At 34.3% G+C, this 18,035-nt stretch overlaps 1 protein-coding gene across 11 annotated transcripts in view; it reads left to right on the top strand.

Annotated features, from left to right (window-relative positions):
* Positions 1–18,035, top strand: part of LOC101900996 (protein muscleblind) — a 277,915-nt gene that overhangs the window by 95,849 nt on the left and 164,031 nt on the right. The gene's annotated exons all lie outside the window — the stretch shown is intronic.

Below are 18,035 nucleotides of genomic sequence, written 5' to 3'. Positions count from 1 at the left end.
TTCATTTGTTTTTCTATATTTTTTTCTCACAATTTTTCAATTAAAATTGAAATAAATACTCAACCGGGGGAGAAGAATCAAGGGGTTGCAAAGCAAACAAACTGGAACGTTAACATAATGACCATCATGCTGGATGATTATAATCGCCAGCACCATCAGCAATGCCGTTCCGGTGTCATTTGCAGCATTCTTCTTGTTCTACTGCTTCTCCATCTCCTGCTCATCATCTCATCATTCTAATATCTATTAACACACACTTTATTATAAAAACCAATTTAATACTAGAGAGAATTGTTTTTTTGTTTTCTACTCTCTCCGCTCTGCATTTGACCATGTGAAACTTTTCCAACAATCCTTCTATTATCCTTTTATGGATGTCCGTATATGTGTGTGTCGTTGTTTGTTTGTTTGCCTGTTTTGTTAGTTGATTAACAACTTTGAAATGGGAAAAATGTGTTGATGTAAAAGGACTTTATTGAAATGACCACAAGTCACTCCATCATCCTCATCATCGTCGTCGTTGTGCTCATCTTCAAAGTAGCTGTCTTTGTCGTCATCGTTTCATAGCAAATGCCATGGCTTAGCCTCGAAGGAAGAGCAAAAAGTTTTGCTGTAAATACTGCCATCGTGATGTTAAATGCCAGCTGTTTGTTGTTGTTGGCTTTTTCTACGGAATCTTTTTCCTATCAGCTTCTAATGACTTTCAGAGACAAAGACTTCTCTTAATCAGTGGTTGTTCGTTGCCAGGGATTAGAAACCAAAGAAGAGATGAATTAAACTGCAATGAATGTGGAATAGTAACAAAATTAACCCTGGGAAGCAAGAGCTCAATTGCGAATCAATTTTCTAAAGAGACTTTTCCATAAAAGAAAATTCTACCCACAGATGTTCTATTCTCCAAAGAGGTAAGAAATCTTCCAAGGAGAAAGAAATCTTGTTACGGAATTCAAGGGTTTCTATAGGAAAAAGTTCATTGGATGAACTACTCTATACGAAAAAGTTTGTTCGAAAAAGTTCGTTCGGTCAACGTTTTTCAATACGAAAAAGTTCATTCGGTCAACTTTTTTCTATACGCAAAAGTTCATTCGGTGAACTTTTTTTCTATACGAAAAACGTCATTGGGTGAACGTTTTTCTATACGAAAAAGTTCGTTCGGTGAACGTTTTTCTATACGATAAAGTTCGTTCGGTGAACGTTTTTCTATACGAAAAAGTTCGTTCGGTGAACGTTTTTCTATACGAAAAACGTCACTCGGTGAACGTTTTTCTATACGAAAAACGTCATTCGGTGAACTTTTTTTCTATACGAAAAACGTCATTCGGTGAACTTTTTTTCTATACGAAAAACGTCATTCGGTGAACTTTTTTTCTATACGAAAAACGTCATTCGGTGAACTTTTTTTCTATACGAAAAACGTCATTCGGTGAACTTTTTTTCTATACGAAAAACGTCATTCGGTGAACTTTTTTTCTATACGAAAAACGTCATTCGGTGAACTTTTTTTCTATACGAAAAACGTCATTCGGTGAACGTTTTTCTATACGAAAAAGTTCGTTCGGTGAACGATTTTCTATACGAAAAAGTTCGTTCGGTGAACGTTTTTCTATACGAAAAAGTTCGTTCGGTGAACGTTTTTCTATACGAAAAAGTTCGTTCGGTGAACGTTTTTCTATACGAAAAAGATCATTCGATGAACTTTTCTCTATACGAAAAAGTTCATTCGATGAACTTTTCTCGATACGAAAAAGTTCATTCAATGAACTTTTCTCTATACAAAAAAGTTCATTCGGTGAACTTTTTTCTATTTTTGTCATTTTTTTTACCGAAAAGATCATAGAAGAAAGAAAAGTATGCAGCGAACTTTCTTTAGCAAAAATTTCACCTAGTAAATATTTCTTTCAAAAAGCAAAAAACCGCTTATCCAGGGGTGTTTATTTTATTTAAGATTTTTTTTTTCAATTCTTTTGTTTTGTTTTTCTCCCTAATTTTTTAGTGAGTTCTTTGCCGTACATTCTGACATAGGGGTTGCATAGTTTATGGATTAAAATTTCGTTAAAGTTTTCAGAATAAATTCCATTATTTATTGTTCCATTGTAGCCGAAGATGTCGAACTGGTTTTCAATCTCATCTAGGAAGCAGTAGACAAAACCAGCCTCAAATTATTTTCTTTGCTTTTTTAAACTTTATAGCAAAGCTAATTTATGTCCTTTTGATCTCGGGATCTAGTTTTTTTTAACGGAAGAAAATGTTTTTTTTTTTTCACAAAATATTTGAAGGTCATGTGAACTGTTTTAATAGTCTCAAGAGATCAGCTTAGAAACCAGCTTCCATGACAAGGCAGGAACTAGTCTAGCAGCCTTGACCATTGTTTGGTGGCACACCTTTTGGCAAAACCAACATTGCCGTCGTCGTCGACGTCATCATCATATCAAATTGGCAAATATTTGGCCAGACACTCCATCATTGTTGGGCCTTCATCCATCCACTTTGCATCAACGGATGGATGTCCCCCAAAACAAGAAAAGCCAAATGTCCGGAAAAAGGTTAATAATTGTGTGTTTAGCTAATATTTTGTTATGGGACACCTTTGATGTTTACCTTTTAACCTCAAATACAAAGCAAGGCCACCCCTTTCTATTGTTGTTCTTCTTTGAGTTTTATTTAGGGAATAAATTGAGTTGTCCTGTCCCATTGCAGAATAATTTTCGCCGCTGTTATTTTTTTATTTCCATAATTTTTGTCTGCTGTCTCTGAATTGAAGCCCAGAAGGGGACAATCCATTTGTCGGTCACAATTCAGTCGCGTGTCCCATATTGGCATTAATTTTTATTATTATTCATGTATGCCATCAGTCAGTTAGACACTCGCCGGCTTTTGTGTTGCCCGTTTTGCCATCCAATTTGTCTGCAGTTCGGATATTTTTATGGTGTCGCCGTTTGCCGTTCGTCGTTGATTCCTTGAGCGTTCTATTGTTTGAGACTACAATTTTCGCATTCATATATGGGCTAGGGGTTCTACTTTTGATATATGTGTGTGTATGCATAATGTAATAGCGAATATATGAACGAACTGTGGTAGCCCATTTTCAAATGGCCCGGAAAAAGTTTGTTTTATGAAAGGACTCTGGCACATGCCACAGAGAATACACATGGCATTCACTTGACTAACTATAAAATATTAGTTTTGCAACTTGGATTTTCCACTCACACACACACACACACACACACACACACATCATTTGGTAGTTCTTTTCCCAACTATATTAACCCCAAAAACCCCTAAATGCGCTGTTAAACTTCCCCAAAACAAGAAAGAAAAAATAACATTCAAATGTAGGTGGTTGCTACCACTTAACTCCAAGTTATCTTGTCAGCCATCCATTGCGGGCCATTTGTTATCCCATCGTCACAGTTGTCGCCCTGTCTCAATATCCATAAATTATGATTTACAACATATTTTTTTCGGTGCAAACCGGGGAGGGTTGGGGGTGCAGTGTACAAAATCAATAGATTCTTATCTTGTTTTATCGCATCGAGTCCTCTTTGGCATGACGTCATTATCATATATATTTATTAGGGGCTAAATACAACAAAGACCATTGATGGGATTTTGTCAAGAAGCACTTTGTTTGATTTTGGGCCCTTTTGATCTGATCCACACACACTCTATAGGGGTGGAATGACAGAGAAGGAGAGAGAAGATGATGAGGAGTGATGGAAGTGTGATTTCAATTATGCAATTACTTACGTCATTACATCATTTTTTATGGATCGTATCCTTGTTCCGAATTATGAGGGATGAATTCAATGGGCCACATGAGGACAATGGAAGTAATTTAAGATTACGTTTTTTTGGGAAACATAAGGGGGTATGTGGAAACAGCGAATTCTAGTAAAGAAAACGTTCATTCCCTGAACATTTTCGTAAAGGAAAAAACTAATTCCTTGAACCTTTTTTCCAATGGAAACAAATTCATTCTCTGTTCTTTTTCGTATAAAAAAACGTTAATTCACTGAACTTTTTCGTATTGAAAATAGTTCTTTTTATGAACTTTTTCGTATGGAAAAAGGTTCATTCGCTGTACTTTTTCGTGTGGAAAAAAGTTCATTCACTGAACTTTTTCGCATAGAAAAAAGTTCATTCATTGACTGAACTTTTTCGTATGGTAACAAGTTCGTTCGCTGAACTTTCTCGTATGGAAAAAAGTTCATTCCACGAACTTTTTCGTATGGAAAAACGTTAATTCACTTAACTTTCTCGTATAAAAAAACGTTAATTCACTGAACTTTTTCGTTTAGAAAAAAGTTCATTTGCTGAACTTTTTCGTATAGAAACAAATCCACTCCCCGAACTTTTTCTTATGGAAACATGTTAATTCGCCGAACTTTTTCGTATGGAAAAAAGTTCATTCGATTAACTTTTTCGTATAAAAAAACGTTAATCCACTGAACTTTTTCGTATAGAAACAAGTTCATTCGCTGAACTTTTTCGTATTGAAAAAAATCATTCGCTGAACTTTTTCGTATAGAAACAAGTTCATTCACTGAACTTTTTCGTATTAAAGACGTTCATTCACTGAACTTTTTCGTATGGTAAAAAGTTCATTCGCTGAACTTTTTCGTACAGAAAAAAGTTAATTCGCTGAACTTTTTCGTATAGAAACAATATCATTCACTGAACTTTTTCGTATTGAAACATGTTCATTCTCTGAACTTTTTCGTATAGAAAAAAAGTTCATTTACCGAACTTTTTCGTATGGGAAAAATTTCATTCACTGAACTTTTTCGTATGGAAACATGTTCATTCTCTGAACTTTTTCGTATAGAAAAAAAAGTTCATTTACCGAAATTTTTCGTATGGGAAAAATTTCATTCACTGAACTTTTTCGTATGGAAACAAGATCACTCCCCAAACTTTTTCTTATGGAAACATGTTAATTCGCCAAACTTTTTCGTATGGAAAAAAGTTCATTCGCTGAACTGTTTCGTATGGAAACAAGATCATTCGCTGAACTTTTTCGTATGGAAAAAAGTTCATTCGCTTAGCTTTTTCGTATCGCAAAAAGTTCATTCGCTGAACATTTTCGTATAGAAACAAGATCATTCGCTGAACTTTTTCGTATGGAAAAAAGTTCATTCGCTGAACTTTTTCGTATGGAAAAAAAGTTCGTTCACTGAACTTTTTCGTAAAGGAAAAAGTTCATTCCATCATCGTTCTCAAAGTTCTCGACTTCAATTATGAGATTTATTTTTTTTTGTTTCTTTAATATTCTAAACACCGAAAATCAATGTTGTAATTCGTTTTGTATTACACTCCCTGAATGGCCATAAATTCACTTTCGCCTGTAACATGAAACCTTATACGACCTCCTCAATCCCTGTTTCTTTTTGGGGAAATTTAAACAGCACCAACCAAAACCTCCATTTTGTCCCTTTTGTAAGCTAACCTCCATTGTGGTCTCCTTTTCCATTTCCTTCTAAGTAAGCCAATTAACATAGATGCCACTCCATTTCATGTCACTTCATTTGATTTCACTGCTGCTGCTACTGCTGCCATGTTGTTGCAAAAGCAAAACAGAAAATACCTTGTTAAGATTTAAAAGTGACACCAATACAATATCCCACCTACAACATGTTTCTAGTCCCTGTCTGTCTCAATGCCGCTTGCTGCTGTCGTTTGTTGCCCATCAAACGGCATGCCGATACACAAATTATTGGCTTTGTAATCCAATTTAAAGCAATAATGAAATAATGACTAAAAGAATGAAACGAAAAAAGAGAAGGAAAAAAATAACATGGAATGACAACACAACCTGGTGGTAAACCAGGCATAGAGGGTTTTTCAACCCCTACCAAGTCAAGTCGAGCGTAGCAGGCAGTCGCCTCCTAGTTTACATGACACTTTTAGGTACTTTTGTTAGCTCTACCCCCCGCCCGCACCACATAAACACAACATGCGGCTCGAAGGGGAACGAACTTCTATTATCCGCTTAAATACTTATTGAATCATACGCATGTCCTACTAACAGAGTCATTCACACAGCAGCAGCAGCAACAAAAACAAATGCTGATTGCCCTAACACCCTAACACCCCAACACCTTGATTTTTGTGTTTGACAATGGGAAGGGGTGGAGGTTAAAGGAGAGCGGAGGCAACAAGCACCATCAGACCAAAAATACATGTAATACAATATTTGTTTGAAAATTACCTTTTTTCTGGGTTTTTCGAAACATCCAGCTATGGTCTTTCGATTTTTGCAGTATGGCCAATGTTTCGGAACGAACGAACATTGTGGTTATTGTTGTTGTTGCTGTAGGTGTTTCAAAACACCTGTCACAAGCATAAATACTTGGCAAGCTGGCAGCCAGCAAGCAAATTACCAACATACAACATAATTTGCTTTTGCCCTCTAATTTTGAACGAGCAAAATACATAAAATTTTCTATGGTTGCTTTGTGCAAGGGATTTCTGAAACAGATTTGAAACAAATTCAAGCCAATATATATTTCACTAAGTTTGTTAAAATTAAGCAAAAATCCATACGAACAAATGTTTTCTGACAGAAAAAAACGTAACAAAGGAGGGTGAACTTGACTATACATTCGAAAAAGTTTCATGGGATGAACTTATTCCATCGAATAAGTTTCATGGGATGAACTTATTCCCATCGAAAAAGTTTCATTCCATGAACTTTCTCCTATGGAAAAAGATTCATTCCATGAACTTTCTCCTATGAAAAAAAAGGTTCATTCCATGAACTTTCTCCTATGGAAAAGGATTCATTCCATGAACTTTTTCCTATGGAAAAACATTCATGCCATGAACTTTTTCCTATGGAAAAACATTCATGCCATGAACTTTTTCCTATGGAAAAACATTCATGCCATGAACTTTTTCCTATGGAAAAAGATTCATGCCATGAACTTTTTCCTATGGAAAAAGATTCATGCCATGAACTTTTTTCTATGGGAAAAGATTCATGCCATGAACTTTTTTCTATGGGAAAAGATTCATGCCATGAACTTTTTTCTATGGGAAAAGATTCATGCTACGAACTTTTTTCTATGGGACAAGATTCATTCCATGAACTTTTTGCCATCGAAAAAGATTCATTCCATGAATTTTTACCCATCGAAAAAGTTTCATTCCATGAACTTTTTCCCATCGAAAAAGTTTCATTCCATGAACTTTTTCCTATGGAAAGAGATTCTTTCCATGCACTTTTTCTTATGGAAAAAGATTAATTGAATGATTTTTCGTATGGAAAAAGATTCATTCCGTGAACTTTTTCCTATGGAAAAAGATTCATTCCGTGAACTTTTTCCTATGGAAAACGATTCATTCCATGAAAAAGGAATAGTTTCATCGAATGAACTTTTTCCTAGAGAAGAAGTTTCATCGAATGAACTTTTTCCTACAGAATAAGTTTCATTGAATTGACTTTTTCCCATAGAAAAAGTTTCGTGGGATGAACTTTTTCCCATAGAAAACGTTTCATGGGATGAACTTTTCCCATAGAAAACGTTTCATGGGATGAACTTTTTCCCATAGAAAAAGTTTCATCGAATGAACTTTTTCCTATCGAAAAAGTTTCATGGGATGAACTTTTTCCCATAGAAAAAGTTTCATGGGATGAACTTTTTCCCATAGAAAAAGTTTCATGGGATGAACTTTTTCCTATCGAAAAAGTTTCATCGAATGAACTTGTTCCTATCGAAAAAGTTTCATCGAATGAACTTTTTCCTATCGAAAAAGCTTCATCGAATGAACTTTTTCCTATCGAAAAAGTTTCATCGAATGAACTTTTTCCTATCGAAAAAGTTTCATCGAATGAACTTTTTCCTATCGAAAAAGTTTCATCGAATGAACTTTTTCCTATCGAAAAAGTTTCATCGAATGAACTTTTTCCTATCGAAAAAGTTTCATCGAATGAACTTTTTCCTATCGAAAAAGTTTCATCGAATGAACTTTTTCCTATCGAAAAAGTTTCATCGAATGAACTTTTTCCTATCGAAAAAGTTTCATCGAATGAACTTTTTTCTATCGAAAAAGTTTCGTCGAATGAACTTTTTCCTATCGAAAAAGTTTCATCGAATGAACTTTTTCCTATCGAAAAAGTTTCATCGAATGAACTTTTTCCTATCGAAAAAGTTTCATCGAATGAACTTTTTCCTATCGAAAAAGCTTCATCGAATGAACTTTTTCCTATCGAAAAAGCTTCATCGAATGAACTTTTTCCTATCGAAAAAGTTTCATCGAATGAACTTTTTCCTATCGAAAAAGGTTTAATCGAATGAACTTTTTCCTATCGAAAAAGTTTAATCGAATGAACTTTTTCCTATCGAAAAAGTTTTATCGAATGAACTTTTTCCTATCGAAAAAGTTTCATCGAATGAACTTTTTCGTATCGAAAAAGTTTCATCGAATGAACTTTTTCGTATCGAAAAAGTTTCATCGAATGAACTTTTTCGTATCGAAAAAGTTTCATCGAATGAATTTTTTCGTATCGAAAAAGTTTCATCGAATGAACTTTTTCGTATCGAAAAAGTTTCATCGAATGAACTTTTTTGTATCGAAAAAGTTTCATCGAATGAACTTTTTCGTATCGAAAAACTTTCATCGAATGAACTTTTTCGTATCGAAAAAGTTTCATCGAATGAACTTTTTCCTATCGAAAAAGTTTCATCGAATGAACTTTTTCCTATCGAAAAAGTTTCATCGAATGAACTTTTTCCTATCGAAAAAGTTTCATCGAATGAACTTTTTCCTATCGAAAAAGTTTCATCGAATGAACTTTTTCCTATCGAAAAAGTTTCATCGAATGAACTTTTTTCTATGGAAAAAGATTCATCGAATGAACTTTTTTCTATGGAAAGAGATTCATTCCATGAAACTTTTTCTATGGGAAAAAGTTCATTCCATGAAACTTTTTCTATGGGAAAAAGTTCATTCCATGAAACTTTTTCTATGGGAAAAAGTTCATTCCATGAAACTTTTTCTATGGGAAAAAGTTCATTCCATGAAACTTTTTCTATGGGAAAAAGTTCATTCCACGATACTTTTTCTATGGGAAAAAGTTCATTCCATGAAACTTTTTCTATGGGAAAAAGTTCATTCCATGAAACTTTTTCAATGGGAAAAAGTTCATTCCATGCACTTTTTCCTATGGAAAAAGATTCATTCCATGAACTTTTTCCTATGGAAAAAGATTCATTCCATGAACTTTTTCTAATGGAAAAAGATTCATTCCATGAACTTTTTCTAATGGAGAAAGATTCATTCCATGAACTTTTTCCTATGGAGAAAGATTCATTCCATGAACTTTTTCCTATAGAAAAGCTTCAATTTTATAATACTCCCTTATTTCATCTGGTATATCCCTTGTGTTCGTTCGATTTAAACCTTAACAATTTATCACCCTTCGAGAGATTCCATTTATTTATCGAAATGAGAAAAAAATACTTTTTTTGTAAAATACGTTTTGTTAAAAGTTTAATCCCCTTTTGCCGACGAAAACTTCGTGCCTTATCCCATTTCGTTTTGTATCGAAAATTTATCTTTTGGCCAGCCCACAAATAAAGTAAATGATTTCCGCTTACTACTTGTCAATTTTTAACATTTTCTTGCTCATTGCCAACTTCCGTATCCGCATCATCTGTTGGCTTCCTCATCGTTGTTGTAGTCATCATCGGCAGCATCATCGTCGTTGGTTGTCATGGCCTGGTTTTTGGCTCATGGCTTGGCTAGGGCTATGGCTATGGCTTGGCGGCAGTGGCCCTTGGAGCCAGCCATTCAAGCCAACCAGCCAGTCAGCCAGCCAGCCAGTGATATCATGGAAATCAATAAGCAATACATTTACTATTTCCACTTAATTTAACAGCAATACGAACATTTATTAAATCATGGCACAGAAATATACGTAAAGATCCCCAAAAGCACACCCATACACAAGCATTTATTTTGTGTGTGTGTGCAGCAACAAGGACGAAAAAATAACGTAGGAAATAAATTGAGGAAAATGAAAATCTATACGAAAAATCATTGAAATCAATTTGGTTAAGGGTAAGAGCAGCAACAACATTGCCAGCAGCCAGCAAAATAAAACACAACAACGACAACAACAAGAAAATCCACACTTCTTGCTTAAAGGTATTACATTAGGATCTGAACCACAACACAACACACCACCCCACTCCACCCGCCGCCTAAGGCTTCCACAGCATTTCTCCCGCTCTTTGACAATGAAATTCCCATAATGATTGCCAAAGTCCGGATATGGAGAATGGCAGAATTGTGTTACACGCCTACCACATACTGTGACAAGTGACATTTATGCGCATTTAAGAAACACTATATAAATAAATACCATAAATCCAAAGAATCAATATATATCCTCCCACACACACACACAGACACGAACACAGGCGCACACACATGCAGACAGAAAGGCAGCATATTTGGATATTGACAATGTGACCATTAGGGATTTATTTTTATTTTTCGATGGTGTAAAGCAAACTGTTTAAATCAGGGTGAGGGAAAGGTTGGCGGTGTTTAATATTAATTGTTGAATTTGTTTCTTTGATGGAATTGCATTCGAAATCCGTTTGAAAAACAGGATATCATGCTGCTTTTTGATGAAATAAGGGAACCCTTTTGCTTTTTGAGAAAACAATTTATAGACGGGAAATAAAAAATTGATGAAAAAAAAAGAAAAAGAAAAACGTGCAGGGGACTGAAGATGAGCTCTCAAAGGGTTTGATATTTAGATGAAAGGAATAAAATTGCAATTTAATTCATAGAGTTTTGGAAACAGAGTTCTATTATTTTTTAAATTCATTTAATTAATTTTTTGAAGGAAACGTTTATTTAGAGATGTTCGGCCAATGAACTTTTTGCTATGGAAAACAGTTCAGGCAATGAACTTTTTCCTATGGAAAACAGTTCAGCCAATGAACTTGTTCCTATGGAAAACAGTTCAGCCAATGAACTTGTTCCTATGGAAAACAGTTCAGCCAACGAACTTTTTCATATGAAAAACAGTTCAGCCAACGAACTTTTTCCTATGGAAAACAGTTCAGCCAATGAACTTTTTCCCATGGAAAACAGTTCAGTCAATGAAATTTTTCCCATGGAAAACAGTTCAGTCAATGAAATTTTTCCCATGGAAAACAGTTCAGTCAATGAACTTTTTCCTATGGAAATCAGTTCAGCCAATGAACTTTTTCATATGGGAAACAGTTCAACCAATAAACTTTTTCCTATGGGAAACAGTTCAACCAATAAACTTTTTCCCATGGAAAACAGTTCAGTCAATGAACTTTTTCCTATGGAAAACTGTTCAACCAATGAATTTTTTCCTTTGGAAAAATTTCAGGCAATGAACTTTTTCCTATGGAAAACAGTTCAGGCAATGAACTTTTTCCTATGGAAAACAGTTCAGGCAATGAACTTTTTCCTATGGAAAACAGTTCAGGCAATGAACTTTTTCCTATGGGAAACAGTTCAGGCAATGAACTTTTTCCTATGGAAAACAGTTCAGGTAATGAACTTTTTCCTATGGAAAACAGTTCAGGCAATGAACTTTTTTCCATAGGAAAACAGTTCAGGCAGTGAACTTTTTCCTATGGAAAACAGTTCAGTCAATTAACTTTTTCCTATGGAAAGCAGTTCAGGCAATGAACGTTTTCCTATGGAAAACAGTTACGGCCAATGAACTTTTTCCTATGGGAAACAGTTCAGCCAATGAACTTTTTCCTATGGGAAACAGTTCAGGCAATGAACTTTTTCCCATGGAAAACAGTTCAACCAATGCAAATTTTGCTATGGAAAACAGTTCATCCAATGCAAATTTTGCTATGGAAAACAGTTCATCCAATGAAAGTTTTGCTATGGAAAAGAGTTCAGGCAATTAACTTTTTCCTATGGAAAACAGTTCAGTCAATGAACTTTTTCCTATGGAAAACAGTTCAGTGAATGAACTTTTTCCTATGGAAAACTGTTCAGTCAATGAACTTTTTCCTATGGAAAACAGTTCAGTCAATGAACTTTTTCCTATGGAAAACTGTTCAACCAATGAATTTTTCCCTATGGAAAACTGTTCAACCAATGAATTTTTTCCTATGGAAAACAGTTCAGGCAATGAACTTTTTCCTATGGAAAACAGTTCAGGCAATGAACTTTTTCCTATGGAAAACAGTTCAGGCAATGAACTTTTTCCTATGGAAAACAGTTCAGGCAATGAACTTTTTCCTATGGAAAACAGTTCAGTCAATGAACTTTTTCCTATGGAAAACTGTTCAACCAATGAATTTTTCCCTATGGAAAACTGTTCAACCAATGAATTTTTTCCTATGGAAAACAGTTCAGGCAATGAACTTTTTCCTATGGAAAACAGTTCAGGCAATGAACTTTTTCCTATGGAAAACAGTTCAGGCAATGAACTTTTTCCTATGGAAAACAGTTCAGGCAATGAACTTTTTCCTATGGAAAACAGTTCAGGCAATGAACTTTTTCCTATGGGAAACAGTTCAGGCAATGAACTGTTTTCCATAGGAAAAAAAGCTCAGGTAATGAACTTTTTCCTATGGAAAACAGTTCAGGCAATGAACTTTTTCCTATGGAAAACAGTTCAGCCAATGAACTTTTTCCTATGGAAAACAGTTCAGCCAATGAACTTTTTCCTATGGAAAACAGTTCAGCCAATGAACTTTTTCCTATGGAAAACAGTTCAGCCTATGAACTTTTTCCTATGGAAAACAGTTCAGCCTATGAACTTTTTCCCATGGAAAACAATTCAGGCAATGAACTTTTTCCTATGGAAAACAGTTCAGGCAATGAACAGTTCAGGCAATGAACTTTTTCATATGGAAAACAGTTCAGGCAATGAACTTTTTCCTATGGAAAACAGTTCAGGCAATGAACTTTTTCCTATGGAAAACAGTTCAGGCAATGAACTTTTTCCTATGGAAAACAGTTCAGCCAATGAACTTCTTCCTATGGAAAACAGTTCAGTCAATGAACTTCTTCCTATGGAAAACAGTTCAGTCAATGAACTTTTTCCTATGGAAAACAGTTCAAGCCATGAAAATAGTTAAGTCAATGTCTATACGAAAAAAAGTTCACCCATTGAACATTTTACCATACGAAAAGGAGTTCATCCAATGAACATTTTTCCATACGAAAAAAAGTTCATCCAATGAACTTTTTATGCGGAAAAGAGTTCCAACAAAAGTCTGTAAATGTAAGCTTAACTTATTTACGATCCCCAATTCTCCGATGATCCTTCAAGGAATTCGAAAATCCTTTAACTCCTCTAAATAAAAGTCAAGGTTATTGTTATTGTTCTTGTTGTTATTATTATTTTCACACACCGTTAACAGTTTCATTTCACCCATTTACCAACTTAACGTTTATTTCCCAATTTGTGTGTTTGGCTGGGTGTGTCGACACAAAATAAAAATTTATATCCTGTCGATTTCACAGGATGCCGGAAAATGAAAATGTATTGTATTGAATTTATCTGAAAGCGCAACGAAAAAAAAGTAATGAAAACCCAGAAGTATACAAAACTCAATCAATAAAATATCCTGTGATTGCTGGAAGGTAATTTAAAGGATTTTCCCATTATGCCTTTCAGGCTCTGGGTAAATACACCACCACCTTCCACGGAGAGCGGCTCTGATGATTTTGCAGCCAATAACTTTTTCAATAATCAATACCTTTCGCCTTTCGTGCTGGGTGGGATAAAGGCAAATAGTCTCAGGCTGTCTAAACAGAAAACAACAAAAGACCACAAACAAAAATAACAACAATGCACATTGCGGTAACAAGAACAACATGAAAAAAGTTTTTCTTTTTTTATGTTTTATATTTATTTATTTTCGTTTTTTTTTTTTTTTTTTTTTTTTGCAAGGATCTATGTTTGACTTCTGTTGAAGGCCCTTGCTTTTCCATTACTTTTGCTTGTGACCGAATCTCATTCACTTTTCTTTCTATCTGCCTCTCGGTGTGTCGCACCAACCATGTGACTTGGCACAAAAGTGTAAAAATAAGGCGTGAAACAGGCTGATTGGATGTTGTTCACCGAAGATTGTATGTGTGTGTGTGTGTGAGAGGGAGCTGTATTTAGTGGTATTGTTGACAGCAATTTGACAGCAGTCAACCATGCCAGAAGCAAATTAAAGCCTAAACTGTCAGGAAGGCAGCCAGTCATTCAGACTTCTGGATGTTGAAATAAAGGAATAAAAAAAATCTTAAAAAAATGAAAACGAAATATTAAAAAGGAGGAATGTTTCGAAGGCATATTGTATATAAGGATGACAGGACCATCCTGTCTGTTTTTGGATGAGAGTATGATATGTTACTCAAAAGCACCTTTCAAAAAATCTTGGAAAATTTCAAAGTCTGGAAGTCTTTTGTTGTAGTTATAAAAAAACTAGATTTGAGAGTCTTTCAAAAAATGTTGAGAAAATCAACGGCATACTTTGACAAAAATGGAAATTTTCAAGCCTTTTGAAAAAAAGTCTTTTGAAAAAAATTTTAAAAATTCCATAAGAACATTGAAACGAAATATTTCGCTCTACTCTTTCAATTTGAAGAAATGTTGCAACAAATTCATAGATTGATAGTCCTTGGAATAATTGTGGGCTAGGAATAACTCACAGAGTCTCTTGAAAATACACGCTGTTACAGATTGGATAGTTCATGCCTGAACCGTGGAGAATTCTTAGAATAAAGCAGAGAGTCTTTGAGAATATCCACAGCTATGGCTGGATAGTCCTCCAAGACTATTAACGAGTATACATCAAAGAGACCTATACAAATCGAGTCTAAGCCATATAGGCCCTCTAAAAATTACAGGGAGTTTTTGGAGAATACTCAATGGTATATATCCGAAAGAACTTTTTCAAATAATATTTATAATCTTTTTAAAAGCAATAATAGTCAGCTAGTCTTCCGAACAGTATAGGTGTCCTTTGAAAATATCCTTCAACAAAATCATGAGATCTTTTATGAAATCTACAAAATATCCACTATTTAACCTCAGGGGTATTTTGAAAAAAATGCATTATTATATCATAATTCATTCTTACAATGAAACCTTTGATAACGCAAAATTGCATTCCCTACGAAAGAAGCATCAATAAACAAATCATCGGGTGTCCTTCAAAAAAAAAAAAAATATTAAAAATCCAGATTAAATCAAGAAGAAAATTTATTAAAAATCAACAATTGGTCCTTCTAAGAATTGTTGGCTCCTTTGGATAAAACCCTCAAAAATTTGGGGAATTTAAACATTTATTGTAAAGGATATCCTTAATGGCGTCCCTCAAAAAAAGTATCCCTCGAAGAAAATTAAAAAATTTAAAATCAACAATTAATTTTTCTAAGAATTGTTGGCTCCTTTGGATAAAACCCTCAAAAATTTGGGAATTTAAACATTTATTGTAAAGGATATCCTTAATGGCATCCCTCAAAAAATAAAAAAAAAAATGTTAAAAATCAACGTTTGAATCACAGTTGGTCCTTCGAAGCATAGCTAAGGATGTCTCTAATTGTGAAGCAATTAGTGTCCTTAATTTTTTTTTTATCCACGATTGAAGCCAAATCACAGTTGGTCCTTCGAAGCATAGCTAAGGATGTCTCTAATTGTGAAGCAATTAGTGTCCTTAATTTTTTTTTCTATTCTATTCTTCTTCAAATCTATTCTTCAAAGGAAAGTTATTTAAAATCAACGATTGAAGCGAATTTTGTCCTTCGAAGAATTTTTTGTTGCCTTGGAAAAAAACCCTCAAAAATTTAAGGGGCCTTGCTAAGAATCCTTAGAATAACATATTTTCAAAATCTTCGACAAAAGTTTTGGCTGACCTTTGAAGGGAAGCTTCACAAGATCCACGAATATACCTATAAATGTTCTTCTTGGGTCCTTCGAATAAAATCTTTCAAAAATAAGCGTTTGCAGCTATGGACGTCCTTGACAGTGTCCTTCAAATAAAATTTTCAAACGAAAAATCGACGATTATAACTGAACACACTTGGATCAACCTTGGTTGATCCTTTGATCCTTTCCAAGATCCAAAATTATCACAAAGAGTGGCCTTTGGTGGTCTGTCGAATAAAACGCATAAAAACCTACGATTATAGCTAAAATTGACCTTCGAAGAATTTTATAAAAAAATCACGAATATAGCTCGCAATGCCCTTTGGTGTACCAAATAAAACCTTCAAAATTTTCGACTAAAACTTAAAAAATAACATGATTATATTTATGTAACTCCTTTGGGGAATTTGCAAAAAAAATCACGGTTATAGAATGTCCTTCGGTGTCCCTTGTCCTTCCTTGTCCCTTCTAATTTTCATATAAATAGAACTAATGTGTCCTTCAGCTAAGAATGTCCTTCATACGTCTTCCGAATAAAACCCAATAATATGGATATCCTTCGGAAAAAAATCATAATTATAGCCATCAGTGCCCTTCGAATAAATTTCTCAAACAAAGCAATAAAAAACCTCTTAGGCTTGCCTTTGTTGGTCCTTCGAACAAAGCCTTTGCAAGATACAAGATTACAGCTAAGAATGTTATTTTTGTGGACTTTCCAATAAAAGCGTTAGAAAAATTCACGATAATAACTAATAAGTCCTTCCGATAATTTAATAAAAAATAACAATAATAGCTAAGAATGCCCTTCGGTGTCCCTTGTGGGTGCTTTGAATAAAGCCTTAAAATTTTTTTACAAATACAACTAAAATGTCCTTTTGTTATGAATGTCTTTTGGCGGTATTTTGAATAAAACTTTATAAAAATCTATGATTATAGCTACGGATACCCTTCAATTTACTGAGAAATCATGATTATCGCTATCAGCGTCCTTTGAATTAAATTCTCAAAAAGCATAAAATTGTATGGTTTTTTTTGTTGGTCCTACGAATAAAGCCTTTGCAATATGCAAGCTTATAGCTAAGAGTGTCCTTTGGTGGTCGTTCCAATAAAAACATTTAAATTAAAACCATTTGCCTACCGATATTTTACTAAGATTATATCTAAGAATGTCCTTTGGAGTTGACTGTAGGTTCTTTGAATGAAGCCTTCAATTTGATTCTTAACAAATACTACTAAGGTGTCCTTCGGTTGATCTTTTAGTTGTGTTTTCGAAAAATCCAAGATTATAGCTAAGATACTCCTCGGATAATATTCTGAAAAATTAGCCAAGAGTGTCTTTACAATAGAACGTTAACAAACGATGATTAGGGCTAAGAGTTGCCTTTTCTTACCCTTCGAAAAAAAAATTTAAAAACTGAAAATTAGAGTAAACAGTGTCCTTTGGTTGGTCCTTTGTCTTTCATATAAAACCTTCCCAAGATCCATCTTCCAATTGGGCGCATCTTCGCATCTTTTAAAAATCCACCATTGCAGGCCCTTTGCAAAAACATGTATAAAGAAGGTCCTTTGAAGTTCCTGTTTAAGAAATACTCTCGAAATACACGAATGAAGGTCCTTTCAAGATATTTTCATTGAATACACGGTTAGAGCTTGAATAGTTCCTACACCTGGAATAGTACTTCTCCATCTAAATTCCAGAGAATGATCCTTAAATGGTCCTTTGAAAAAAATATTAAAAAATCCAAAATTTTTGTTCATTCAAGGAAAAAATTCAAAAAAAGGTCGCATTTTGAAAAAAATTCTCGAAGGAATACATATTTTCAAAAAAATCTCTTTGAAAAGTCTAGTTAAGAAATCCACTCGAAAACACGAATGTAGGTCAGAGGTGGAACAAAACATACAGCTGGAATAGTACTTCTGGTAATGGTCCTTTGGTATAAAAAAATTCAAAATTTTTGATTATTTAAGGCAAAGCTCATAAAGTTCACATTTTTGTGATCCTTCGAAAAAAATTCTCGAAGAAATACATTTTTTCCAAAAATTTATTTTCTGAAATCTGCAAATTCCGGAGAATCTTGATGTAATTATCTCATATTAAAGTGTACATCTAATACATATAAAAACATGTCCTTTCTCCCGAACTCCCCCTCCT

This window comes from Musca domestica, unplaced genomic scaffold, assembly GCF_030504385.1.
Source record: "Musca domestica strain aabys unplaced genomic scaffold, Musca_domestica.polishedcontigs.V.1.1 46, whole genome shotgun sequence".
Lineage (NCBI taxonomy): Eukaryota > Metazoa > Arthropoda > Insecta > Diptera > Muscidae > Musca > Musca domestica.
Note: the sequence above shows the minus strand (reverse complement) of the source record. Positions and strands in the feature narration are given on the sequence as shown.